Raw genomic sequence first — 26,482 nt, forward strand, 5'->3', positions numbered from 1 at the left:
AGAAGTAGAGATCATCTTAGCTTCTCACTAGCGATGAGCAGCTACCCCGGCGCGGAAGCCTGGCTTTCCCGGCTCTGCCATTCTCTGTGTCTCCTGGATCGTTGTCCTGCCCATCATGACCACTCCATCACCGGGGGTTGGGGGGGAGGGTGTAGGGTGGTCATAGCCTCTTGCTCTCTGGCAGGATCTTTCCCCTTCGTCCTGTTTCCACTCCAGAGGACTTTAAAATCTAAGTCAACAGTAAGCAAGGTACAATCATGCAAAGCCCATATGGTCCCTGTCCCCACGTCAGGTGGTTGGGGGCTCTGCCCAGTGACCAGATGGCTGCTCAGGGTGGCCCATTCTCCGGGACCCCTCCTGCCTGGAGTGGAGGGAGGGGTGTTGCAGACGGCCAGGACTGGGCAGACACCCCAGAATTTGGCTGGAGCAAACCGACACCCTATCAGATGCCATCTGGGCACCTGTCCCCTCCATTTTCATTCTCATGAATCCTCTGGGGACAAGTCCAGCTAGAGACCTAGTTAGCCAACACCCTGCTGGAAAAGTTCCTCTGAGAACTATTCCCCTTCTTATTTATGTACACGACTCTTGTCTACACACGGGGCAGGAATTTTAACCCCCTGTGCTCTGTGGGACTCCATCTGAGTCAGCTCTGGACTTGCTGGGTCTCTCCAGGGTGTTCGCCTGCCCCGGGAGTCACACCAACAGCATTCTCGTCCAACAGACTGAGCGACCTACTGTCAGGGCTCGTACTTCACAAGCACGCCTGGGCCTGAGGTCTGAGCAACACTGGCAGCCAAATCATGTGGAGAAGGCGAAACAACTGATATAAAGGAAACCACCACCCGGGCTCCTCCTCCCCAGCAGAGACAGAACCGCGGCCTGGCTTTCTGACACTGTCACTCTGATGTCAAACCCCCTGAAGGTAAGGCCTTATGAGACTATGCTCCCAGCCCGTAAGCCACCCAGACCGAGGCAAGGTAATCCGTGGGCACCGGACATGCACGGGGCAGTGACGGGCAGTTGGCCAGGGAAGAAAGGTCTCAGCGAGGGCAGCGAGCAGTTCCCTCTTTCACCGGGAAAAGGAGAGCAGGATGTAGAGACAGGGTCAGCCCGGCCGGCGTGGCTCAGGGGTTGAGCATCGACCTAGGAACCAGGAGGTCACAGTTCCATTCCCGGTCAGGGCGCATGCCCGGGTTGCAGGCTTGATCCCCAGTTTGGGGCATGCAAGAGGCAGCCGATCCATGATTCTCTCTCATCACTGATGTTTCCATCTTTCTATCTCTCTCCCTTCTTCTCTGAAATCAATAAAAATATATTTAAAAACAAGTAAATAAAAATAAAGACAGGATCGCTGTCTGGGGCCAAAGTCCACCTACGGATGGCAGGCGCCCTCCCTTCCTATCATTCAGAGAAATGGCGGAAAGGCCACAGAGAGCGGACACACTGTGCGGCTTCCGCTGCACCCCCTCCGGCCCCCGTGTGTGCCCCCGAGTAGAGCTTCTATGGTCGGGAATATCTGTCCAACGAACCACAAAGTTCTGGATGGCCAGGGGAGGGAGAGGCAGAGACCAGGGAGGGGAGAAGGACATGTGGCCGGCTGCCTGTCCCCAGTTCACCCCAACTTTCTAGAACCTTCCCTGGCCAATCCCTATCCAATCACAGCAGAACCACAGTCATAAGAGAGGCACAGAGCTACCCTGGGATGGATTTCTCTGTGAGGCTAGGACACTGGGCTGCAGCCTCCTGACATATGTCCTCACTCGTGTGCAGACAGCCTGCTTACTAGTAACTGACACCCTCCCCCACCCCCCGTGCGGAGGACCTGGCACTCCCCTGGATGACCACAAAGACTGGGGCCCCACACTCACTCAGTGGGTCCTTTGGAAGGACCTGACTCTCACCCCCCTTTCCAGGTACCCCTTCCTCCCAGGCTCCACGCGGCCTTCCACATCTCGGGCTTGTGCACGCTCCAAGTCTGCCCCCGTCACCAGGCCCTCAGACAGTCCTCAAGGGACCGAGGAAGGCCATGGGGGAGGAAGGGCCCATGACACAGGGCAGAGGAGGAGGGTCAAGGGTCATCGGAGTCTCCCAGACGCTGTTCTCATTTCACTGCCTCTACATGTGTCCACTATCCCTGGCCTGCATGGGCCTCCATAGGGCCCCCCATGGAGCAGAACCCCTGCAATGATTACCTAGGGTTTCCATGTAGTTACCGTTAGTCTCTCTTTAGACAGAACATCGACCGTCCCTCCCAGATCCATTTTCATGCCTCTGTCTGTCTGTAGTATTTATCTCTACTGTAACATGGCTGACATTTTCTAACCCTCGAACTGGGACAGTTCCCAGGGGGACGGGTTTTGCCCGCGGTTAATAGCGCAACTCGATTCTCCACATGCTCAGCAGCTAAGCTGGTAGCGGGTCGCAGCCGCAGCCCTTGTTCAGCAGAAAGGCACGGGCATGGGAAGCCACGAGGGCACGGAGGGTGTGGGAGGGGCTGCCAGCTCCCTGGGGACCCTCCCAGGGGGAGGCCCTCTGAGGAGGGAGAATGGGAAGGAAGAAGCAAGAATGGAAGAATCTACAGGCTCATCCTGGGTTCCAATCCCAACTCTACCTCTGACGTAAGCTCTCGGCCTTCTATGACCTGAGTTTTCTTCTATGACATGAGAATCTTAGAAGACCCTAACTCAGAGGATGGGGGTCCAGACTAGGTGTGATACACACGAAAAGCCCCTGACACGGGACTGAGGAAAATGGCTGCTCGTATCATTGCTGTTATTCTCGTGATGCCCTGACACTGTATTTAGTAGTTTTATGAGAGGCGGCAGCTGTCTCTGGGTGGACACATTGGTATTTCTATTCTGATCTCACAGTGGAAAACCGACAAGTCTTTAACGAACGGACCTATCCAGGCTCTTGGTGTAAGTGAGCCAGGAGAGGGAAGGGGAGGACGCGGAGCTGCATGAGGTGCGGAAGGGGGACACTGCAGGTGCCGGCGTTGGGCAGCTTCGAGCTCAGCAAAGTCTGGGAGACAGTTCACTGAGAGGTGAAGGGAGGAGCTCTGGGCTTGAAAGTGGTGCACAGGCCTGGGCAGCTGCCGACTGCAAGGTCTGCCAACAGCAATGAGGGTCCCACTGGGGCTGAAGGCCAGCTTTTCAGGGCACCACTCAGCATGAGTCCACGGATATCCACTCAACAGCTCAGGGCTGGGAAAATCACATGATGAGGACCAAGAAGAGCAAGTGTGGGGGTGGGGGGGGGGTGTCTAGGGAGATGCACTAAAGGGCTAACAACGGGGTTGGTCTGCATAAGAGAGTAAATGGAGGTCACAGGAGGCCACCACTGGGTGTGAGGTAGGGTAGAAAGAGAATCTGCAGCGAGAAGGAAGGGAGAGAGGCAGCAAAGTCTAGACTCGGAGAGATTCCAAGCCATAGGGGGAGTCGAGGAGTGGCCTGCTGCCCCATGGCTGAAAAGGGGTCCATGGCACAGGGCAGACGAGGAGGGCCAAGGTCATCAGTGTTGTGTCGGATCCCAGAATCAGTCCTGCTCTCTCGCTACAGCAAAAGCATGAGGCTCTGTCAGAACCACCTTGCAGAAGGATATCCATCGGAACATAAGAGCCTCCGGGTAGGTTCTGCCTGCCTTCCCTCTCCGAGAGGGCATGGCCATGGAAGGGTTGTCAGGAAGGTGGTAGATCACCTTGAGGACCTGGGATCATTACGCCAAGTCCTGGGGTTGCTGTAGTTTGAGTGACTCACATTCAACTTGGCATAAGTTTCCCAAAGGGGAAAAAATAAAAGTGCTAACCCAACCCCCAGCCGAGGCCAGGCGCTGAGGTCACATGCCAATATCTGGGATTCCAATGCCTACGCCATGGCGTCCGGGCAGTGAGGTCCCAGGGGCCCGGGTTGCAGGCAGAACTGCCCTGGCTCCTCCCACAGAGAGGCGTGCTCCCTGGAGGTAGCGCCAATGGAGCATGAGCAGTAGCAAGAGGCAGGATGCTGCCACTCAGAGATGCCCGGGCCCATGTTAACAGGGTGGCAGACAGATGGGGACACGACATGGAGTAGGCTGGCACAGAACATGCAAGATTCTGCTTCCAAATTGCCAGCTGCCAGCTACAGCTTTCCATCTGCTGTCGAGTCGCAGCCTCTCCTTTAGTGTTTCACTGTTTACACAGTCCAAGTCCAAGTGCATTTGCTGACCACCCTGAGGGAGGCTGGCTTGGTGAAAAGGCCAAAGACTTTAGCCTCCAAGCTGTTTGGAAAAGCAAAGTGCCTCCTCTCTGGCAGATGCCCAGCAAGCCAGGATCCACAGGTCACCGTGTGGAGTCTAAAGAGATCTCAGCTCGGCCGGCGTGGCTCAGTGGTTGAGCATCGACCTATGAACCAGGAGGTCATGGTTCGATTCCTAGTCAGGGCACATGCCCGGGCTGTGGGCTCGATCCCCAGTGTGGGGTGTGAAGGAGGCAGCCGATCAGTGATCCTCTCTCATTATTGATGTTTCTCTCTCTCTCTCTCCCTTCCTCTCTGAAATCAATAAAAATATACATATTTTAAAAAAAAGACATCTCAGAAAAATCCAGGATGTCATAGCAAGATGGCAGATGCAGCTGCCACCAAACCATCTTGCAGCCTTTTCTGTCCTGCGCCCTCCCTCCCTCCCTCCATCAACCTCAGTGCTGCCGCAGGATGCAGGGCCAGCGGCGGGGAAAATGAAGACCCATCGACAAATTCAACAGAAAACGGGCCTCCACAGGCAACCCTGCTCCAACAAGGAGCCTGAGGAGTCGGAGGAGAAAGGGTTAGTTGTAGAACTGTTGTAGTTCTACTAGTTGTAGTAGAACTAAGCTGCCCAGGGCTGGTAGATGGGAGGTTCCAAGCACCTTCCATCTACCAGCCCTGGGCAACTTCCTTAGAACTACCTCTGCCAGATCTGCCATAGACTGCTCAAGTCCTTCCCTTCCCTTCTAGGTCTAGCCTCGATCACCCACCACCCTGAGCCCAGAGGGCACGCAGGGGCGTGGTGCCATGGAGAGGGGCACTAAGGTACCTGTGGACACCCTGTCTGGCCATGCAGCAGGCTGGGACATACAGGGTCATCACAGATGATCCAGATGTGTGAGGGGGCAGAGACATGTGACAAAGGCATGTAGAGCAGGAACATGGGGGCTTCTCTCCCTTCTGTTAGAGAGGGACATGGCTAGAGCATTCCTTAAAGTCAAGTGGCAAAAGTCAGCCCTGATCCTCTTCGTTGGAGGTTCTTTTATACCTTCCATTTCCACATTTACTTCCCCTCTTCCTCCTCCCCGATCACCAGTATCCTCCCCACCCCACTGCCATCACGCCCCCGGTCCAGTGAAACAAAGCCCGGCCTCTTGCGAACACAATGTCTACCTGAGGTCTGCAGGGGCCACTTCCTGACCTGGAAGTCAACGAATGGCTCTCTTAGCAGCCAGGGGCCTCAGGACCACTCTTAACAGCGCCCACGAAAAACAGCTCCCAGTAAAAGCCATGGAGAGAGGAAAGGGGGGCTAGAGGGAGAGGGGGGAGGGGGAGGGGGAGGGGGAGGGGAAGGGGGAGGAGGGGGATTCCCAACCTCTACCAGAAAGAGAGATAAATCAAGGGTATGGGGGCTAAATACTAGATACAGAGAGAGACGTCAGCCTCAGCCTGCCGTGGTTCTCCCTCTTGCTGCAGTAACGATCTGATTAGGGTTCACTCCGACCCCATTCTTCATGTCCTACCGCACGTTCCCTGAGCCTCAACTGCCTGGGGAAGATGGATGGCGGTCAGGCAGGAGGCGGCTCCGATCAAGTCCAGGGCCCGATGAGCTGGGGATTGCACACACCTGCCTGCACCTGGGGCCCGGGCCCCCCACATCCCAGCGACGAGGGCGAGGGCTGGGTGCTGCTTTCCTCCTGATTCCTTGGGGGTAACCTGCCTGGGAGGCCCCTCTCTAGCTCGCCTGCCTCTGTGCCTGGTACCTGACGCAGGTGAACTGGGGGAGCCAGGGTGCCCACTGCTTAGGGGATTCCAACATGCCCCTTCTGCTGGGGTGGCTCTTCGAGTGTGTCTGCCCAGCTGGCCAGGGCCAGGGCCAGAGAGGGTGATGGGAGGGCACGAGCCAGTGCTGAGGAGCAGGCCTTCACCTTAGAGCATCTAGATCCGGCTCCCATGCAGCTGGGCTGAGCAAGGGGGACAGATACCCATCCGGCACCTGCTGGATCTCAGGCACCATGCTGTCTGACTGGACCAACATTCTTAATCTGAAAAGCAAGCCTGTGAGGGAGGTGTCACTCTTCCCATTTTACACCTGGAAAAACTGAAGCTGGGCAGACTGAATAACCTACTCCAGGCCACCTACCTGAGAAGCACAGACGCTCTGGAGAGAACTGTGGAGAAAACGGATGGACTAGTTGGGCTGAAAAAGCGCCAGGCCTAGCATTCTGGCATTTACAGGGCCGCGCGCTCCTAGCCCCGCCCCCAGCTCCGAGTCCTGCTTCTGTGCCTCAGCGCCCCACAGTTCCTGCCCCGCAGAGCAGCTCAGTCATCATGAACTCTGGTTCTCACAGACCCCAGGGCCAGCCCACCCTCCACCTCACACTCCCCGCGGGGCGCTCAGGGGTCCTGAGAGGGAAGAGCCATGTCCCCACCCACACATTTCCGTCCCCCGTGAAAATTAAATTTCGCTGGGAACACAGATTGCACCCTTTCATTCGTCCTTGTATACAGTAAGGGAATAGGGCTGATCCCGTCCCCAGCTCAGGGCTGGTTTTCCTGTTCTCTGGATCCATGGCTGCCAGGCAGCTGGCCATTTATTGGGGCGGCCGGGGGGGCTCTACTCTCCAAGTGTCGCATCAGGCTGAAGCTGCCCTTTGCTTGTTGTTGTTTTCCATTCCCTCTCCTTCCTTTACTTTAGCTGCTTTTAGTTACACGGAGGCAAGGCAGCCAAAAGCTCCAGGTCATCTGGAAACGAACACCGTTTATTCTTATGGCACCACGGTGAACGCACAATTTGACGGGCACACGATGTGTTTGGGAAATGTGGGGAAGTGGTAGCAGGAGGGCAGAGGAGGGGTGGGCACTTGGAAGCTGAGAGGTTTGGCAGCCTGGCCGCAGGGCGGGGTAGCTGATGAGGCTGCCAGGCGGGGAGCAGGAAGCCACAGATGGACAACGCCAGAGCTAGAATGTTCTGTTTCCTGGCAGCCTCGCCGCGGCCCAGGCAGGACAGCTCATGTTTAGAGAAGAAATCAAGCCCTTACTAAAGCACCTACCCCGGGCTTATTCAACCCTCCACACTGCCTTCGCCCTATTCCCATCAGACAGGGGGGAAACTGCCCCCGTCTTGGTGACCTTTCTTCCAAAGCAACGGGGCCTCCTGCGGCCCCGGATAAACTCCCCGAGCGGAAATGGGTCTGGAGGAGGAACATGCCAGCCAAGGGCTGGTCTCTGTTGCTCGGGAATGTGAAGACAGTGCCAGCCTCTGGGGAGCACCAGCCGTACGCCCGGCACCGCGCAGCGTGCCTTCCACCCTCCCCGGGCTGAGTTCCCAGGAGAGCCACTTCCCGTTTCACGGGAGGGAACAGAGGCCCTGAGCCTCTGCGTGGGCCTGGCCACGTGGCTCCCGCACCACGTCCACAGGACCAGAGACTCTCCTCACGTAACGCTGCCCCCGTCCAGCTGAGCGAGTCCACGGCTGGATGTCTCACGTCGGTTAACTTTGCCTTCACTAGTACGATTATCAGTAAAAAGGGCTCAGTCGCTGGCTGTTCAAATGACCAAATGTCACGTCACCTTTTGTCCGCAGTCTGATGGACAAAGAGCCCTGGGTGGACCCAGGAGAGTCCCGAGGCCCTCTCTGTCCCTAAAGGGACCCCTTCCTCCCCTTCTTAAAAGTGCACCCAAAGTCCCCCCTTCCCGGCTGGAATCTCTCTTGCTTCAATCTGGTGACTTACTGGCAAGAACAGTGGCTATCGGCTCATAGGCAATAAAGCAAAGGGACCCTAAGCGCCTGGGGTGGTCACAGGAGAACCCCGTGCTGCCCGCTGGCCATGTGTCCTGGGATGAATTACTCGGCTCCTTGGGCCTCAGTTTCCTCACCTACAAATAAGAGATGGTCGCTCCTATGTCCTACGAGATGGCGTAGGTCTGGCACGCACTCAGCACTCAGTGCAGGGAAGGAGCTAGCTCTGCTGGTGGTGGTGCTGTTGTTACTGCACGAGGAGCATCATGAAGCAGATTGAGTGGGGTTCCCACCATGGAGTCCCTCCTGACTCCGCGCTGTACCCTCCATTAACCTCTAATGCTTCCTGTGTGCCCCCTTCCTCCACTCATTCGTGGCTCCACGGATTCAGTGCACAGTTGCTGGATGCCTCCCATCTGCTGAGAACCACCCTGAGGCTGGGAGGCACGAGGAAGATGGACAGGCCCTCGTCCTCACGAAGCTCTGGAAGGGAGCTGAATGCAGAACAGTTGGCGCGCACACACCACACGTGAAACTGTGACACATGCAACGGTGGGCAGGACAGGGCTCCCCAAGGGGAAACCCAGCGGGACCTGACATAGTCTCGGAAGTCAGGGAGTCCCAGGCCTGAAAACTTCCGAGGGTAAAACTGCCTTTCTCCCGGGAGACCCTGAGCTCCGGAGGCCAGGCAGGCGCATTCCCAGGCCGGGCAGGTCCCGCTGAGGCAGACCCTGTGCGGAGGGCTGGCTGACTTCACCACGAAATGGTTGGGTGGATGGGAACATTTCTGCTCTCCTTTCCATCACGCCCTTGGCTCGGGCCTGATTCTCAGACCTGTCTCCATTCACTGCGATCCAGCCTTCGCTTTCTCTGCTTCTCAGCATCACCGTGGCCCCACCCCAAGGCCATCTCCAGTCACGAGCTGCCTGCCCTGAAATTGCCTCCTGTGGTGCTACTTCCTCTAATAACCCTCACAGCCAACTCTCTCCCTCTGCCCGCCCAGCCCGCTCTCCCCACACTCGCCCTCACCTCAGACTTGTCTCCGCTGCTTCCAAGGGGCATTTAAAAATGGAAAGCCACGTGCCACTGAGAACCCCGAGAACCGGGCGCCCTGGAGAGGCAAGCACCTTCTCCGGGAAGGGGGGGTGTGCCTGACTCACTCCCTAGACTGCACGGCCTCTGGCGGGGACGCCGGCTTTATGTCTCCTGGCGTGCTGGGCACAGGGGCACTCAGCAAATCGTAAAGAACGACAGGAAGAGTGAGGAGAACACTCGCAACAGCCTCCCTCCTGCCCACGAGGCAGGGTGTGGCCACGTGCAGCCCGGTCTCCCACACCCTGGAAGCAGAGCCCTGGCTGGGCCATCCACTCGGTCAAGGACCCTGGGATAAAGCAGGTAGACCTCCCTCCCAGACACGGAACTCAGAAATGCTGGCACCAACAGCCACACGGCACGGCCGACAGCGGACGGACAGGCTGCAAAGGGAAAGAAAGACCTGGCCCCGCAGACCACCGGGGCCCCGGGGAGCCAGCCAGCAGTCCCCACGGCCTGGAGAAAGGCCACAAGGACAGCAACCTCAGCCCCGGGGCTGGGCCTTTGAGAACAGACTGAAAGGAGGTTCCGAAGGTGGACGGCGCGGCGATCTGCAACGTGTCAATGTCATGACCTTGAACAGGTGGACCATGAACACCTCGGAGCCTCAGCCTGCCATCGCAGCAGGGGGCCCAGTCGCTGCTGCAGGAATCACAACTCTGCTCCCCGGGGGGTTCTGCAGCAGCGCAGACAGGTCCCTGCTCTCAGGCAGCCTCCATGACAACAGCCCGCATGACAAGCCGTGAGAGGTACAACCATGACGCGTAAAGCAGGGTCAGGGGCGGGCAGGGGCAGAGAAGCCTCTGCAGTCATGTCACCAGGACAGGTGCCTGAACCGAGTAAGGAAGCTCAGGGGAGCGACATTCCCGCAGAGGGCGCAGGTCCCAGGGGAAGATGCTCTCAGTCCGTCTGAGGGACAGCGGGCGGGGGCCGGGAGGTTGGGGGGCCGGAGGGGTGGTGGGGAGAGAAGGGCCAGAGGGTTAGGGCGGGATGGGTAGGGTTTGGGGTCTCTGCTGCCTGAGACAGGACACCGGTGGGTCTGCAGGAGAGGAGAGAGAGACGCCCTGTGTTCCAGGAGGACCCTCGGCTGCTGGTAGAATTTAGGGCAGGAGCACAGACGGGCAGCGGGAGCGCGGGTGGCTGGGCAGAGGCCACCTCCGTGGAGCCAGGAGCGGTGGTGTGGGAACTGGCGGAGGAGCTGAGGAATGGTGAGACCCACGACGCAGGTTGCAGGCAACACTAAGAGGACGGGATTCGACGTGCAGTGAGCCATCAGTGAGGCCCAGGGTTTGCACCAGAGCGAGGCCAGCACCTGCCACAGAGCAGGTGCTCAGTTAACGTCAGGGCCAATGCCCCGTCCCTGACCCCACCTGGCAGCAGCCCCGATGCTAAAGGAGAGAGACAGCCACGCCTCCTGGCTGCAGAAGCTCAGGGGAAAAAGAGGCACAGAGGGGGAAAGCTGGCAGAGCCAAGTCACCAAGAAATCCTGACCCCACAAGCCCTCGGCTCACAGCTAAAAGGAGAGCAGGCATCAGAGTATGACCAGCTGACGGAGGGCTGGTTAGGGGCAAGAACGTTCTAGCACAAAACCCTCAAAGCATCTAATTTTGTTTTAATTACAGAAGTCGCACACGTTCAGTGGGCATACGATTTGACCCCCAAATCCCACTTACATGAAGTGACAGAAGTCTGTGCAAAAATTTCAGGAGAGGATGGTCCTCAAAGCATTATCAGCAATGGAAAACTGGAAACAAAATAAATTTCAAACATGCAAGGATGCATTAAACCCTTAATGTGAAATTGGCCAAAAAAAGCACAAAGTAGAAAATAAATTTCACCCGTACTCTCCATACCTAGAAAGAAACAGAATTAAATTGCCGGCATATGTCTTTCCAATTTTGTTTTCCTGCGCGTCCATATGAATTTTTTTGTTGTTGACATGAAATTGGGATCATATTGAATATAGTGACGTACAATCTGACTTTTTCTATGGAGCAAATATGGTAAATATTTTCATGCCATTAAATATTGTTCTGCGACAGTATAATGGTTTCCGGGTGTTTCATTATTTGAACGAACCATGATTTATATAACAGATTCTGCGGAGTTGGACACTGCAGCCATTTCTAATTTTCCATCATTACAAATACTGCTGAAGTACACAACCTTGTACGTGAACTTTTGTGAACATCTCTGATGATTTCCTTAAGGTAAGAGAAACACCACGACACGGAATGGCTAAGTCAAAGGAAATAATCCATTTTTAAGAGTTTTGAAACGTACTATCAAACAGCCCTCCAGAAAAATTGTACCAATTTATTCACGGCCCTGGAGCAGGGACGAGAGCCCCCACTTCTCCACGTTTAAACCATTGTGTGTTATTATTTTTGCCAATTTAATAGGAAAAACAGAATCTTGTAACTGATTTAATTAGCGTCTCTTTGATCCCTACTTAAGCTGAACAAATTTCCATATGCTTATTAGCCGTTTCACTTTTTTTTTTTTTTCATTCTGGGAATTGCCTGTTCCTGCCTTTTGTTTATCTTCTGCATGCTGATTTTGGAGAGCTTATTAGCCCCAAAGGCAGTTTACAAGGAAAAGTTTAAAAAGCCACCATGGGCCTGAGGACCAAACATCACTTACGCAAATCCCCTCTAGGTTTGGCTAAACCCCGTGAAGATCTGGCTCTTCCAACCTCGGGGCCAAAGGACCCTGATGGGTGAAGCGAGGGGCGGGGAGCCTGAGCCAAGAAGACAGAGGCCAGTCCCTGGAGGGCGTTGGCGTGAGGAGCGGGCATGGCACTGGCGGCCCCAGGAAGGCAGACACCTGGCACACAATACAACTTGCACCCCTGGCCCAACCTCTCAAGGTAAAAACCGAAACGACTCGTTCTCTCTCCAGAATGAGAGCGTCAGCCGGCGGCCGCTCCGGCCTCTGAGAGAGTGGCCGTGTTTGGCTTCCCTGCCTTCTTAGCGCTCCACGAAAGGCTGGGATGAATTCATCGGGAGGGGATTAGGGGCTGAGCTGCACACAGCTCCCTTCTAGCCCTGCTTGGCAGAGGGCAGCTGCTTGGGCTGGAAAGAGCACTGTTTTCCAAAGGAGAGCTGCAATCTCCCTCGTGCGCAAGGGCGCCTCGCCTGGCGGAGGCCCAGGCCCCACATGTGGGCCTTAGCAACCAGGCCCCAGACCTGGATGCAGTGATGAGGGCACAGGCTCAGGAGGGGGACAGGGGTGGGCTGGGGTGAGGTAGGCGGGCCCCCCCCCCCCGGGCGCCCCTGCTCCTGTCAGGGCCCTGACACTCTGCAAGCTGCTGCCAGCTCCGCCAGGCCACATTCCTCAATCCCACCGAACCACTGTGTTTCCTAACCAGCGCCCAGACACGCCAGCCCGACCACGCTCATTCCACGTCTCCACCAGCCTTCCACCGCCCGTGACACGTGCAGCCCTTTCTGGGAGCCTGGTGCGGGTCAAGGACACTCCGTCTCTGCATGCCTCCCACACGCCAAGTCCCTCTGGATCTGAGAGGGTGGGGGGCTGCGGGCTGGGAAGGCAGGGCTTCCCTTTCCCAGAGCCCCCCCAGTCCTGGGGATCAGGATGCTGCAGACAGGGGCTGAGGTGGGCCCTCCATCTACGGCGGCAGGAAGAGCCTTAGGCCCACTTGTTCTTCGTGTTGCAAACCCGCGGGGCCCACCCACTGCCTTGCTCAGGTTTCACCTTTGTGACGAGGCTGGGGCTACTCAGCCAGAGCCCACGGGGCACCCTCAGCTCCACCAAGCCCTGCCTAAGGGAGCAGCCCTGTGTGCAGTTCACGAGGCTGACCCTTCCCTGGGCCTTGCTCCAGCGGGCTCTGCTCTCAGACCGGCACCAACCCCTCCAGGCCCAGAATCCATCCCTGCGCTGAGGTCCACCTGACGGTGGGGCCCCGGACTTCAGAGGGGGAGGGGGTGATGGTGACTTTTCTACTCTGTCAGTAACAGATCAGACGCATGCAATGAAAAGGATCAAATGCACTGGTCTCACACGCACCGCCCAGGAAATGGTTACGGAGGGGCTCGCCGGGGTGCCCACCAGCCACGCCGAAATGCACATTTCCAGCGTCCCCGCGCGCGCTCTCGTGCCTCCGCCCAGTCATCGCCAGAAGTGACCACTGCTTGATTGCCATCAGCACTGATTAGGCTGGTGTGTTTCTGAGCCTCATGTAAATGGAATCACACAGCATGTTCTCTTTTGTGTCTGGCTTCTCTCACGCAGCATCGTGTCCGTGAGATGTTTATTAAGTTTGCTGCGGGCACTAAGGGCCAAAGAATGTACAGATCCCGCCCTGGAGCAGTGCCCTGCTCCCGGGAGACCTGCGAGTCCCCCTGGGCGAGGGCAGGGGCAGGGGCTTCCTGGAGGAGCGAGTCCCCTCTGGTTCGTCTGGGGAAGCTCTCTCTTCGCCTGTTTTGCCCCGGGGGCTGGACTGCAGGGTTCTCAGTCAAACAACACCGGCAGTTATCAGAGCAGCCCAGGCTCTCTCCAAACACACTGTGTCTCTGCTCCTCGGTCAGAAATGGAGGAGGAAGTCAGATAAAAGCACCAAGGCCACGCCCTTGGGAACATCTGGACGATTCCGGGTGGAAGAAAGCTGACCCTCCCTCAGGTTTCCTCCTTCCCAGCAGGAGACCAGAAGGCCGTGCAGCCCGCACCCTCTGTGACAGCAAGCACGGCATCCAGGGGACCCAAGGCAGACGTGGGCAACCCTAGCACACACACCCCCACCCCCCAGGACATCAGGGGCGGCGTTTCTAACAGCCACATCTGAACAGCAGGTATGTATGCTTCGGAGAAGGAGTAGGACAGGACGCGCAACATGGAACAGGTCCGAGCCAAGGAGTGGGCGGGGGCATCTCCCCCTGCGGCTCATGTCAATTTCTCTTCCCTCCACGGGGTCAAGGTCTTGACAGGAGTTAGACACTGGCCTGGTCCCCTATTTGGAGGCACAGGGGAGATGTGTGGAGAACAATTCAATTAACCACTAAAGGGCTGCAGGCCTGAGGAGTCCAAAGAACCAACCTAGCCCAGCTGGTGTGGCACAATGGTGAGCGTTGACCTATGAACCAGGAGGTCAAGCTCGATTCCTGGGTTGGGGGCTCGATCCCCAGTAGGGGGCGTGCAAGAGGCAGCCAATCCATGATTCTCTCTCATGGATGTTTCTACCTCTCTCCCTCCCTCTCTCTTCCTCTCCCTGAAATCAATAAAAATAAAAACAAAAATAAAAGCCCCATCCTAAGGCTTGCCAGGCCCTGCCCCGGCCGGGAGCCCCAGTGCTGGACGAGAGGGCAGGTGGGGCGGGGAGGCGGGCGAGGCCCCTCCCGCTCCTCCACAGCCTGCGACTCTGTCCCGGGCCCTGGCAGAGACAGACACACATTCTGACAAGCTCTCTTCCCCTAATTGTGAAGCCCTGTGGACTGCGAGGGAAATTCAATCCATATGTCCCTGATTCATTTGTACTTAACTCATCAGCATGCTGTTTTGTAAGAGCCATTTCGCGTCCAAGTGACTTTTTTTTTTTAAAAAAAAAAAAAGGTCTTAAAACCCTGGGTGTTTTTTCTCTGAAACAGGAAACCGTACTGTGCCAAGAGAACAGGAACCTGAACCCTGAGAGGTTGAAACTGGGTTCAAAGCTCCTCTTCCCCTGAGACCCCAACCAACGAGAAGGGTGTCCCACTGCCCCTCGCTCCCTGAACCACGCTGGGAGCCAGGGCCTGAGCAGCCAACTTGACCAAGAGAAGCCAGGAGAGGCGGCAAGGCTGGGCCATGGCAGGGCCAAGCCTTCAGTTCACAGCCAGGGCCGTGCTCTGGGAGCCGCAGAGGCCTGCAGGCTGGGGAGGGAGGGAGAGCGGGCCAGGCGTTCCGTTCTGCATCATTAGACGGAGTATCTTTACTCAAACCTGAAACCCCACAAGCAGGTTCCTCGTGAAATGGCCCGGGGCCCTGGTCTGAGCACGGCCGTGGGCTGTGGGCGGGTCGCTGGAACGACAGTGAACTTGGAAAGGCCAGACCAGGTGGACGGAGAGAGGACACGCTGCTGCGGCTTCCCGTCCCGCTCGCCCCTCGCCTCCAGAGACGCCTCTCTGCCCTCCCCGGGGAGGACGCCTGGGGGCCGCTGCGAGCTCTGGTCGGCGCGTGGCCAGCCACGGCCTGTCCTGACAAAGGGACCACAGAACCAGCAGCGCACGCGAGCCCCAGTGTGGGGAGGCACCCTTCGCGCCCACAGCGCAGTTCAGATGGCCTCTGGTTCTGGGGCTGACAATTCCCCAGAGCAAGCAGAGAACTGAGCATGAATTCTCATGTTAACTAATTCTCAAGGTCAGAGGCTAGAAAATAAGAGGGCCAATGTCAAATAAAGCAGAGGCAACACAGCCCTGGCCCTGTGTGACGCATGGTTAGAGCGTCGGCCTGCGCACCAAAGGGTCGAGGGTTCGAGTCCCGGTCAAGGGCACACACCTGGGTTGCAGGTTCGTTCCCTGGCCCTGGTCGGGTCGGGGTATGTGTGGGAGGCAACCAATGGATGTGTCTATCTCACATCAATGTTTCTCTCTCTCTCTCTCTCCCCTTCCTCCCTCCCTTCCACTCTATCTAAAACCAAAATATCCTTAGGTGAGGATGAAATAACAGCCCTGCTGATGCGTCCCAGCTTCTTCTCTTCTTACCCCGAGAAACAGGCTTATCGTGACACATCCCCGGGATGAGGGATGCAGCCTTCGGAGGCAAAACACCATCGCCATCGCCAGGCACACACAGTCCGCTATGGCCGTTTGGATTATCGATATGCACATATTACCATCAGAGTATAAAGCACAGTCATAGCAGTAAGAGACTGCTGATAACAGTGGCAGCCACTGAGGAAGCTGCGGGCCAGGGCGGCTGCGGAATGACGGGCAGCCGGCGTGAGCCAGTGTTTATGGCTCGAGGAACTAGTGACTTGGTTCCTACCCCGAAGGGCCCTGGGCCGAGCTGGCGAACAATGCAGGCGTTCGACAGGGCCCGACCCTGGCTTGCCCACATTCTAGCTGTGTGACCCGGGAAGGTGCCTAACTTCTCTGACCCTCCGCGTCCCCATGTGTGAATGGGAGCAGGATCGATCGCTGCCTCGGAGAGTTACTCCGGGTGTTCCATGGGGTGCTCAAGTTCTGTGCCAAGCTTGGTTCCCAGCAGAGCTAAGAAAGCCGGCCAGTTTGAGGTCCTCAGCCATCACCATGAGCAAAGCCAGCAAAGCTGAGGCCACTTGGCCCATGGCCGTGGGCTGAGCGACATCTAAGCTGTCCTTAGCGTCACGTGATGGAGGGAAGATGGGTCTGGAATCCAACTCTCAAATCCCACTCTACCACTTCCTGGCTACACACATGTCTGGAGGCCAGTTACACAGCCCTCCGCAGCTCAGCTCCATGACCTAAAAAATCACTCAGTAACTAAGGACCTTAGAAACTCTTTCTTATTTAACCCCACCACCCCATCTCTAAAGCTGTAGCCCCGGGAAACAATCAGAGATGCGGACACGGAGGTTTGCATACAATGACGTCCATCAGCACGGTTTTGAAATAGTGGATAACTGGGAATAATCTAAATCCCTAACACGGAAGATTAATGACATTATGGTGCATCCAAATGAGGTAATGCTGTTCAACCATTAAAGAGCATGTTCTCGAAGACCATTTACAGACACGGGGGCGTGGGGGGGGGGGGGCGAGGGGGAAGTGGCGCCCACCTGTGGGCCCCGAGGGAGAGGCTCGTGGCCAGCACTGGTCTGGGAGAACGCTGCCCTTCAGCCCTCCCCCTGAGGCCGGACAACCCAGCTCCTCCCCATGCGCTCCTGGTGCCTCCGAGCCACGGCCTCAGCGAGAGCCCAGAGGGAGTGTGTCCAGATGTCACCGATGAATGACTGTGTGCTGGGGTGGGGAATGTCACCATGAAGAAGGCCCGGTCCTACCAGAGTGAGTCACAGTCTGCAGCAGAAAATACACAGATATGCCACTAACACCCCGATGATGGAGCCCCGGGGGAGAAACCGCGACATCGGAACCTGTGACGTGCACACGGAGAGGGGAGCTGCGACAGGGGCTCCCCACGCGGCACGGAGGGGTGTGGACAGAGGCTGCCAAAAGCGTGTTCACCGTGGAGTTCTCCTCGGTTTGGGCCTTGCTCCCCCGGCACCCTGCTGATTAGTTCTAACTCAAATTAACGGAGGTGCATGCATACCGAGTCAGCAGGAATGTTTTTAGTCACTGATTTTTTTTTGTTGTTCAAGAACATTGACTTCACCTTTCCAAAAATCATTATTCAAAGCTGAGAGAATAGAATTACTTTTTTGTCTCTCGCTGGTTCATTTAGGGAAAGAAGAGAGATGATGCCTGTGATACTGCAATAATGAAATGGTGAGAAGTAATCTATTCTTCATCATCCCTTTATTTCACGTCCCATTGTTTAAAAATCTGATTTCCATAGGCTTGTTTTGATGGAAATTATATTCTACATGACATCGTCAAAGAGCCATCTTTCCTTGTCCAGCTGGATGTATCTGCAATGTTTTTGTTAAATAGTAAACAATTAAGAAGTGATATTAGTAAAAACATGTGAAGTATGAAGACCTGGCACAATGAACGCGGGGGTCCCACCACCTGCTCTAAGGAAGAGCAGCACAACACCCTGGGTGTCCCAGCGGCCGGGCCGACAGCCTGTCCCCCACTCTCTCCAGGGAGCACCCCGTCCTGAATTTTGGGTTTGCTACTCCCTTGTATTTCTGTACTTTTCCCTCTGTGTTTGCATCCTTAAACCACACTGCAAGCGCTTGAACTTTGTATTATTGGAATCATATTGAAATCTGTTTGTTTTTTTAACTTAAATGTTACTTCTCTGACATTTATGTCATTGTGTATGCCTGAAATTAATTCATTATTGCCAAAGTGTAGCGTCCCGTTGTCTCAATAGATAAACATTTGCTTTCTGTTGGTGTTATTGTTCATGAATAAATATGAATTTCCAGGAGAAGAGAAAGGCATGGGGGAATGTTGGTGACATATGAGGAGGAAAGAGTGGTTTACAAAACTAGCGGGTCACCTTGACCGCAGGGCTCCCTGGAGGAATTAGAGAAAGATGCTCCCCACCCCCCTCGACTCCATCGCCAGCTCCAACTCCCTGCCCTGGAGCAGGCACCACCTGCACGCCTGGACCAGCAGCCCTAAGGGCTAGTGTGGTCCCTTCTAATGCACACGTCAGCTCATGTCCCTCCCCCACCTCACCTCCCCCCCTCACACCCTTCACAGGCTGCCAGAGACTCTACAGCAGCCTGGGAGGGAGGCCCTGATGTCATCTTCTACCCCCCCGCCCCACGTCCTCCCCTCCAGCCACACTGTCCTCCTTGCTGCTCTTCGAATCTCCCGGACACTCCACCTCAGGGCCTTTGCACTGGCAGATCCCTCTGCAGGAATGCTCTCCCCAGATAGCATGGCCCCCGACCTCTCCTCTGTCTGGTGGGGGAAAGTGGTTTCCAAGACAACTTGGGAATGTTCCTCCTCGCACCCGCCCCTCTGGGAGCCTGGAGCGAGGTCGTGGTGCACTAGGCACCTGACCAAGGGTCTCACACCTTTAAAAAAAAAAAAAAAAACACCCGCCGACCCCCATCGCCGAGGGCTCCTATTTCTAAATACGGTCTCCATGCCTCCTCCATGATCTGTGACCCAGAGCACGGCCAGGGCTGCTCTCTCCCGTGACATGGGCCGTGGCTCTGCAAGGGAGACCGCGGCACATCAGGAACTGGTTTGACTTCCTGCAGCTCATCCTGACCAAAGAGAGGGCCAGGTGTCTTATTAAATGGCTGACTAGAAGGGGACCCTGGGAAGACCAGCATGCCTGCTGGGAATTGGGCAGACGAGCGGTCTTAAAACTGGGAAGGGACAGCAGGCATGGCCATGTATGTGAGCCCTCACCACGGTGGTGGGGAACCAACGCGCCGGGTCCCGGCCAACAGTGCCGAGATCAGCGAGTGACATCTGCCCTGCGCACGAGGGGCACACAGATCTGACCCATATCTGTGAACTGGGGGGGCAGGTAAGCTCCTGGGTCATGGCTCTTGGACTCTATCTCCGGGGCTCACCTGCCAAATATGTATCCCCACAAAGTTCCCAGGTGAGCCAACTAAACGCCACCCTCTCTGTCCTGCTCACGAGGACAGTCAGAATGCGAGTTTGCGAGAGCGCCATAGATCCGACCCAGTTTATTTCTTTAAATACAAATCTGCAAAAGCCAGCACCTCACAATGGATCACAGGTGATGACCAGGCAAGTGGGAACCCAGCTCTAGGCCACCCCCTGCCTCGCCCAGACACAGCCACGCCCACTCGCGGCCACGCCCACTCACATGCCCCGCCCACTCACAGTGCCCCGCCCACTCACATGCCCCGCCCAGAACCACAGTCCAGGGCAGCATCCCCTGGCCCCGCCAGTTCCCGAGGGGGAAGGGACGCGGGGATGCGGGGAGAGGGCTCCGTGAGTCGCCTTCCTCCTGAGCAGCGGCACCTGCATCCAGCATCTCAGTTTGTTACACCAAACCCACATCCTGTTACAAGCAGACACCTGGGAAGGCCGGATGGAAATAACCCGGGAGACAGGGAGGAGGCCAAGCGGCGGGGGGAGAGGAGGGGGGAAGGACGCTGAGCCCGTCCCCCGTGAGCAGAACCAAGGCCCCGCGAGCACAGGGAGCCGTCACCCCCGAGTGACAACAGCGCCAAGTAACGCTCTGACGACAAACGAGGGAGAGAGACGCACAGAGAAGCTGGGCCCAGGGCGCCCGGAGCTGCGGGACCTGGGCCTGAGGCGGTGGCTCCCGTCCCTCCACCTCTATGGCGGCCGCCCTCTCCTGGGCCTGGGCCTACCTGCAGGGTCCCCTCAGCGGTCCCGCCGCACGGCCCGGAGCCTCAGGCCTCGGAGCACAGGGAGCAGGCGGAGCCACAGGCGTCACCGCCTGTCAGGCTGGTGCCCAGGCGCCTAGTGCGCATGCTCGGCTCCTGTGTCAGGCACGTGTCCAGGCGCCCAGAGCGCATGCTCGGCTCCTCCTCTCAGGCGCGTGCCCAGGCGCCCAGTGCGCATGCTCGGCTCCTGTGTCAGGCACGTGCCCAGGCGCCCAGAGCGCATGCTCGGCTCCTCCTCTCAGGCGCGTGCCCAGGCGCCCAGTGCGCATGCTCGGCTCCTCCTGTCAGGCTCGTGCCCAGGCGCCCAGTGCGCATGCTCGGCTCCTGTGTCAGGCTGGTGGCCAGGATGCTGACCTCGGTTGCACATGGGAATGTCCACACCTGCTGCATGCGCTTCCTCCCAGCGCAGACATGTGCAGGTTGCAGCTTTCATGTGAAAGATAGTTCTCAGCCTCGTTCTGCGATCATTCCAGCGTCTCTAATGAAGATGAGCATTTCCTCACAGCAAGCTCTGTCTTCCTCCTGCAATCCGACAGTGTGTCTTCATAATGTTTGGTCACCTGTTCCCTTCTCAAGTCTTTCATGAGGATGAAGAGGGCAGCTGCTGGCTGCTTCCCACTCCACCATCAGCCATGTTTGATGTCTGCTGAGCTGCCCGACCGCCTCGTTCCCACCTCCCGGCCCTCGGCACTGAGGTTCAGCTGCTTTGCACTGTGTGTATGTGGGCGTCTCTGCCCGCTTCCTGGCTGACTGTCCTCTCCGGGCCCTCCCTGCGGTCTGAGCCCTGCATCTTGCATCCTTCCTCCGGCCGCCTCTGTGCAGGGAGCTCAAGCGAGCTGCTTGCTGCCATTGGCAGGGGCACGGGCAGGGGACCAGGAGGATTCACCCACCAGAAGAGGCGAAGAGGCCAGAACCAAGGGCCGATTCTCTACTCACCTACGCTTGCGTGTTTAGAACACAGAGCTGCACCCCCTCTGCCTCTGCGAATTGGGCTGCCATTCAGCTTAGTGGGACCCCACGACCTCCCTTGCCTGGGTGGCGAGCCTCCCACGCTCCAGGCCCAGGACTCCCCGTGGACTGACGTCTCAACAGACTTCAGCCAGGAGAAGGCTGTGCAGGGCTCCCCTCACTTCAACTTCATTCATCTTCCCAAGTGACTAGGAAGGACGATCATAAATAATTCAAACCGAACTGCACTCAGGGAGAGAGGAAGTGCATCCCGGCAAGCAATGGGCGTGATCGTCATCGCGGCTCCCAGAGTATTCTTGGCACTGGCACGTCCAGGCCACTGCCCTGGACCTCACGGGGGCAGCGAGCACTGGCCTGGCTTCCATGCTTAATGCCCCCGAAACGTCCATACAGAATGAGGGCAGCATCCCAGGAGGGGCCACTGACAGAGCCACACCACCCGAGAGGCAGAGGGCTGGCTGGAGAGGGGCCTCAGGAATAAGGTGGCCCCGCCAGGTGGCTCATGGGGGAGCAGGGAGAGCGGGCGCCGCCCCAGGCCATACCCCTTCACACGGAGGGGAGAGGGGGGCAGGAGAACCAGTCCCTCCTGAGTCCTCGCTGATACCCTTCCCGCCCGCCCTGATAAGCTGCTGCTCTTTGGTCTGATTAACTTTCTTTAGAACGAGAGCAGGGCTGCATCCTTTCCTGCTGCTTCCTGTAGAGGCTGAATGAAAATAACTTTTATCAAGTTCTTGAAGTTCATCAAAAGGAAGGGATCTCACGAGTGGAAACACACACACACACACACGCACACACGCACACGCACACACGCACACGGTGGTCACTTTCTGAGCACGGACCACATGGGCGTCGCTGCCCTGCGTGTTTTCGTATCTAATCTACAAAGGCGGACGACTGAGGTTCAGGGAGTCTAAGGGACTCGCCCAAGACCCAGAGAAAGTGTCAGGCCTCCAGCTCCAGCCTCCGCCCAGGGCCTGTGCCCACAGCCACGGCTTCCCGAGGCCCCGCCCCCTCCAGCGTGTGCTGCTGGGTGTGTGCGTGGGATTGAGGGTTCTGCTGCTGCCATTACACATTTCATCTGCGTGCCTCGCAGCTTCCACGCTGGTTTCTGCTCAGCGAGGAGCTCGTCTCTCAAGGCCTTTGAAACGGCCCACGGCGGGCGATCTGTAATTGCCCACGGAGGCGGTGGCTGCGGCCGCTGCCGGCGGAAACAGCTTCGCTTGGCTCCTGCCCAGCCTCTCTACCTGCGGCCCCCAGAACAAAGCCGGGCAACACGCGCGCAGTGGGAGCTGCGGGGAGCCGGGCCGCGGAGCCGGCACGGCCGTGTCCTCCTCACACTCATTCACATTTCATCAATGCGCCTTCTGCCCCTTTGCCACGTACCCTCTGGGCAAAGGAATTAACTTCTGAATTAACCAAACGAAATGGTATCTTACACAAGCGACGTGAAAAGCAGAAGGCAAGCAAGCCAGGAAAATGAGCTTTGCAGAGGAATGGAAACGCTACGGAGCTGGTCTAGTGAATGAGATAGAGAAATAGTAACTGAAAAAAACACCGCAAATGACTGGATTGCTCAAGACCATTGTCACTTAAATATATGTGCAGACTGTGTGCGTAACCAGACACTTAGGACGTCCAGTTACAGAGGTCTGTGTGCACACATTCATGTTCAATCCTTGCACGCACATGCATTACTGATTACACTAAAGTAGTGAGTGATTGCGGAGTAACAGAATTACCACTGATTTTCTTTCGGCATTTTCTAGATTGTCTATGATGGAGATGCGAGCTTTCCTGGGGCTACCATGTGACTGGGACCCCAGTTTCAAGAGCCCTTTTCCATCCAGAAGGACTCCAGAGACGATGCCCCACCCACTGGGACTCTGTGCACAAGCTCCCCAACCCAACAGCGTGCCTGGGAGTTCATGGCAATAAAAACCGAAACATCAACAATACGCCCATTCCTGGCCAGCGACCGCTCCTCCCTCAGCCACGGGGAGCCTCTACGAGGCACTCAACCTCTCAGTTAAGCAAACAGCACAACCTACTGCGCAGGGGAGGACAGGTGGCGGGTGGCTGGCCAGGGCCCAGCAGCAGCAGGCAGCTGGTCATTAACACTGCAGGACGGGAGTGGCGGCCAGCCCCCACACAGAGGGCGGGAAAAGCGGGTGCAGAGTCACCTCGCTGGAGGAGTGTGCTGCAGGGGGGAGAGAAGGGGCAGAAACAAGGGAGAGAGTGCCCTGGCCCCGCCCTGGTCTCCTGGTTCTTCATCCTTAAGCCAGCTGAGGCCGGACGTTAAGCGAGTCACTCGTCCTTCCAAAGCTCAGATAAGAAACAGCGACAATAATTGGTGTATCTCAAGTTCATGGTGAAAATCAAATGAGAACATGCAGATAAAGGGCCCAGCACAGGGCCTGGCACACACGGGGGTCCCAGTCAATGAGAGCGCTCCCCCCATCTTCTTACACCCCAAAGGGGCTGTGCTCTGCCAGAGAGAGGCAGGGAGGCCACAACTCGGGTCACAACCATGGCTGCCCCCCGACATCACCTGGGCAGCTTTAAAATGGTCAACTGAGATCTTTTTTTAAAAAATTGATTTTCTGAGAGAGAGGAAGGGAGAGGAAGAGAGAAATAGAAACATCAATGATGAGAGAGAATCACTAATCAGCTGCCTCCTGCACCCCCCGCACTGGGGATTGAGCCCGCAGCCCAGGCGTGTGCCTTGACTCGGAGTTGAACCGTGACTTTGGTTCCTGGGTCGATGCTCAAACCACTGGGCCACACTGGCCTCACACACCTGGGCGGCTTTAGAAATTCTGACCTCACTGGTCAGGGGAGCAGCCGGCCGCTGCAGCCCGCAGCCACGATGGGCCTGTGCATTGCTCACGGCTGTATGAGTGGAGCCAAAGCCATCGTCACTGCTCCCCTCGCACAGTCACTGAGTGATTACTACATGGCCAGGGATGGAGCTAATTGCTTTATATACATAATTTCATTTAATTCTCATAAAACCCTGCCTGGTAAGGATTATCCCTCTCATTTGTCAGCGAGGATAGTTAATGAGTCACAGGAGCACCACGGCTCCCAGGCAGCCGACCCGGGATCCGACCCCAGGCCTGTCTGACCCTGACGGTGGTGGCACCAGGGGCGAGCTGGGGAGGAAGCCTCGGTGCCAGGGCAGGAAGGTGCATGTGGGTGAGGCTCTAAAGGCCAGTGAGAGGGCCGCCTCCCGCCCTGGCACCAAGGCAGGCCTGCGTGGGGGCGTGAAGACTGCGCTGAGAGGGACCTGGGAACTCATGAGGCTGGGGGGTGGGGACCCTCTGAGGCAGTCTGAGCAAAGGCCCTGGGATCTTGGGGAGCACTGAGCAGTGACTGGAGAAGCAGAAGGAAGAATGGACTTAGTGCAGGAAGTCAGAAATGCCAGGTCCTTTACCAGGTTCACTGCTGCTTGGCACTGCCCTTGACCCCTGACCCCACCGGGCAAAAGAAGCTCTCATCAATGGCCAGCCGTGCCCTCCCTCGCCAGGGCCCAGGGCCCCTTTTGATGAGTAGCCTCCATCTACATCCTCACTATTTCCCCGGCACCGATCCCCTGCTCTGTGCTCCTGGCTGCGGACACATGATATTCCCCTCCAGCCCTGGATGCCCAGTACTCCCTCCGAGCCCCTCCCCCGTCCCCCCTGCAGCTGGAAGGAGCCCTGAGCCCCATGTTCCAAGGTTAGGAGACGGGGCGGAATGACTCCTTCCCACGCCCCATGCTTCCCTCTAACCGGGCAGCTAACCAGAGGGATAACGAGACATCCGCGCGGGCAGCAGCCCCTGAGATGTGTTGGCAGCGCCAGCCCCTCCAAATCAAGACGCTGGCACGGCTCTCCCAGCCACTCAGAGGGCAGTTACCATCTGTTTATGGAAAAACTGGTAATAACCCCCAATCACAATCAAATCGGCAACCACTCTGCTGTAAGTGCCTATTAACTGGTGTGACTCCCGGGGGGCGCTCCTGGAGTGCCCATCGGAGGCTCGGCGCCCCTCCAACCACGGGGAGGACGGGGAGCACTCGCCGATGGAGCACCGACGGCCTTTTACCGAAGCCCGACCAGCAGCTCCTCATGCGCTGCCCTCCCCACCTTCCAGCGTCCGCTGCCTTGCCATGCGGTCCCCCGCATTTCCCGGAAGAAATGCAGGACGTCCTCTGAGCCTGGGAAGCAAGACTCCTCCATCAGCGCCCGTCCTCCTCGGGACCAGGTGTGCCCCAGCGTGAGAAACGGGGACTAATAGGAGGCATTAGTATTGTCTGTGCGGCGGCATTCAGAGGTCATCAGACAACGCAAGAGGCACCCTAGTGCTCTAAGCCGTCCAACATGGGGCCACACTGTTCCAGACACTGGGACAATTTATAGGAAAAATCCGTTCTCCGTGCTGCCCAGGCTGTGGCAGGGTCTCAGCTGGTGGTGCTCCCCCTTGGGGGAGGCCCGATGTTTCCTGGGGTGGAGGAGGGAGACCGAGGAAGGTACCCCACAGAGGAAGCCTCACACACGCAATAGCGCCAGTCCCAAAGCCCGGAGCCCGCGGATCATGCTGAGACCGAGGGCTGGGAGCGCGCTCAGTGGCCGTCCATCTCCTAACCCTGTGAAACCCTGTTTGGCAGATAAAACATCTGCAGTCAAGGTGCCCACGGGGGTCTGGTCGTGCTGAAGTCAAACGGCAGCAGGCCAGACGTCTGTCCCTTCTTTATCATTTGCCAGCACACGTTTCTCTTGGTCAAAATATTTCATCTGATCGGGGAAACTTGGCTGGCCGGGCGGCGATTTGCTGAGCTTAGTCAGGGGCAGAAAGCGAGCACAGAGGCCCCGACTTCTGGGAGGCCGGGCGGCGCCCCGAGTTCCCTGCCTTCCTGTGTTTCTGGGGGCGTCTCTTGCTACACAACAGTGTTCTGGGCTCTTAGGGGAGTCAGCAAACCTTTTGAGAATATGAGGAAAGCTACGAACCAGTCCCTTCCAACCTCCCGCTCCGCCCGCCGGGTACAAAGACGCAAGCATTCGCATGTGAGTCCCGGGACCACTGTCCCCATGAATCCCACGCACACACCTGCCGTCAGTCCCAGAGCCCAAGGCCAGGACCCCCCACCTCCTCACAGACACCAGATACGTGCAGATGCATACAGATGCATCTCTCTGGCTCCCACGATCTCCCCAGAAGACCCCAACCTGAACCCCAGCTGGGCCCCCCCCAATGGCTCCTGGAACCTCCCATCAGCCACCCTGCCCATCTCCCATGTAACATCAGCCATAAAGGAAACCTGGCTTGGAGTGTCGCTTGAAAGTCAAGTTTCTGTAGTTCAAGGGTCCAGCCTCCTTTGAGCCATTGGGTTAGATCCACCCCTGGGGCCGAGGGACCCAGCAGATGCACGCTAATTCACCATGTTAACCCTTCCGTGCCACGCCCCCACCCAAGCCTCGGCGTAGAGCCACATCCTCGCCCACCCCCCTGCAATGACAGGGTGGAGTGCGT

At 57.3% G+C, this 26,482-nt stretch overlaps 1 protein-coding gene across 3 annotated transcripts in view; it reads right to left on the reverse strand.

Annotated features, from left to right (window-relative positions):
- The window catches only part of NTRK3 (neurotrophic receptor tyrosine kinase 3), a 213,996-nt gene that overhangs the window by 117,892 nt on the left and 69,622 nt on the right, over positions 1-26,482 (reverse strand). The window lies entirely within an intron of this gene.

Source organism: Myotis myotis, unplaced genomic scaffold (genome assembly GCF_014108235.1).
Source record: "Myotis myotis isolate mMyoMyo1 unplaced genomic scaffold, mMyoMyo1.p scaffold_m19_p_23, whole genome shotgun sequence".
NCBI classification, from domain to species: domain Eukaryota; kingdom Metazoa; phylum Chordata; class Mammalia; order Chiroptera; family Vespertilionidae; genus Myotis; species Myotis myotis.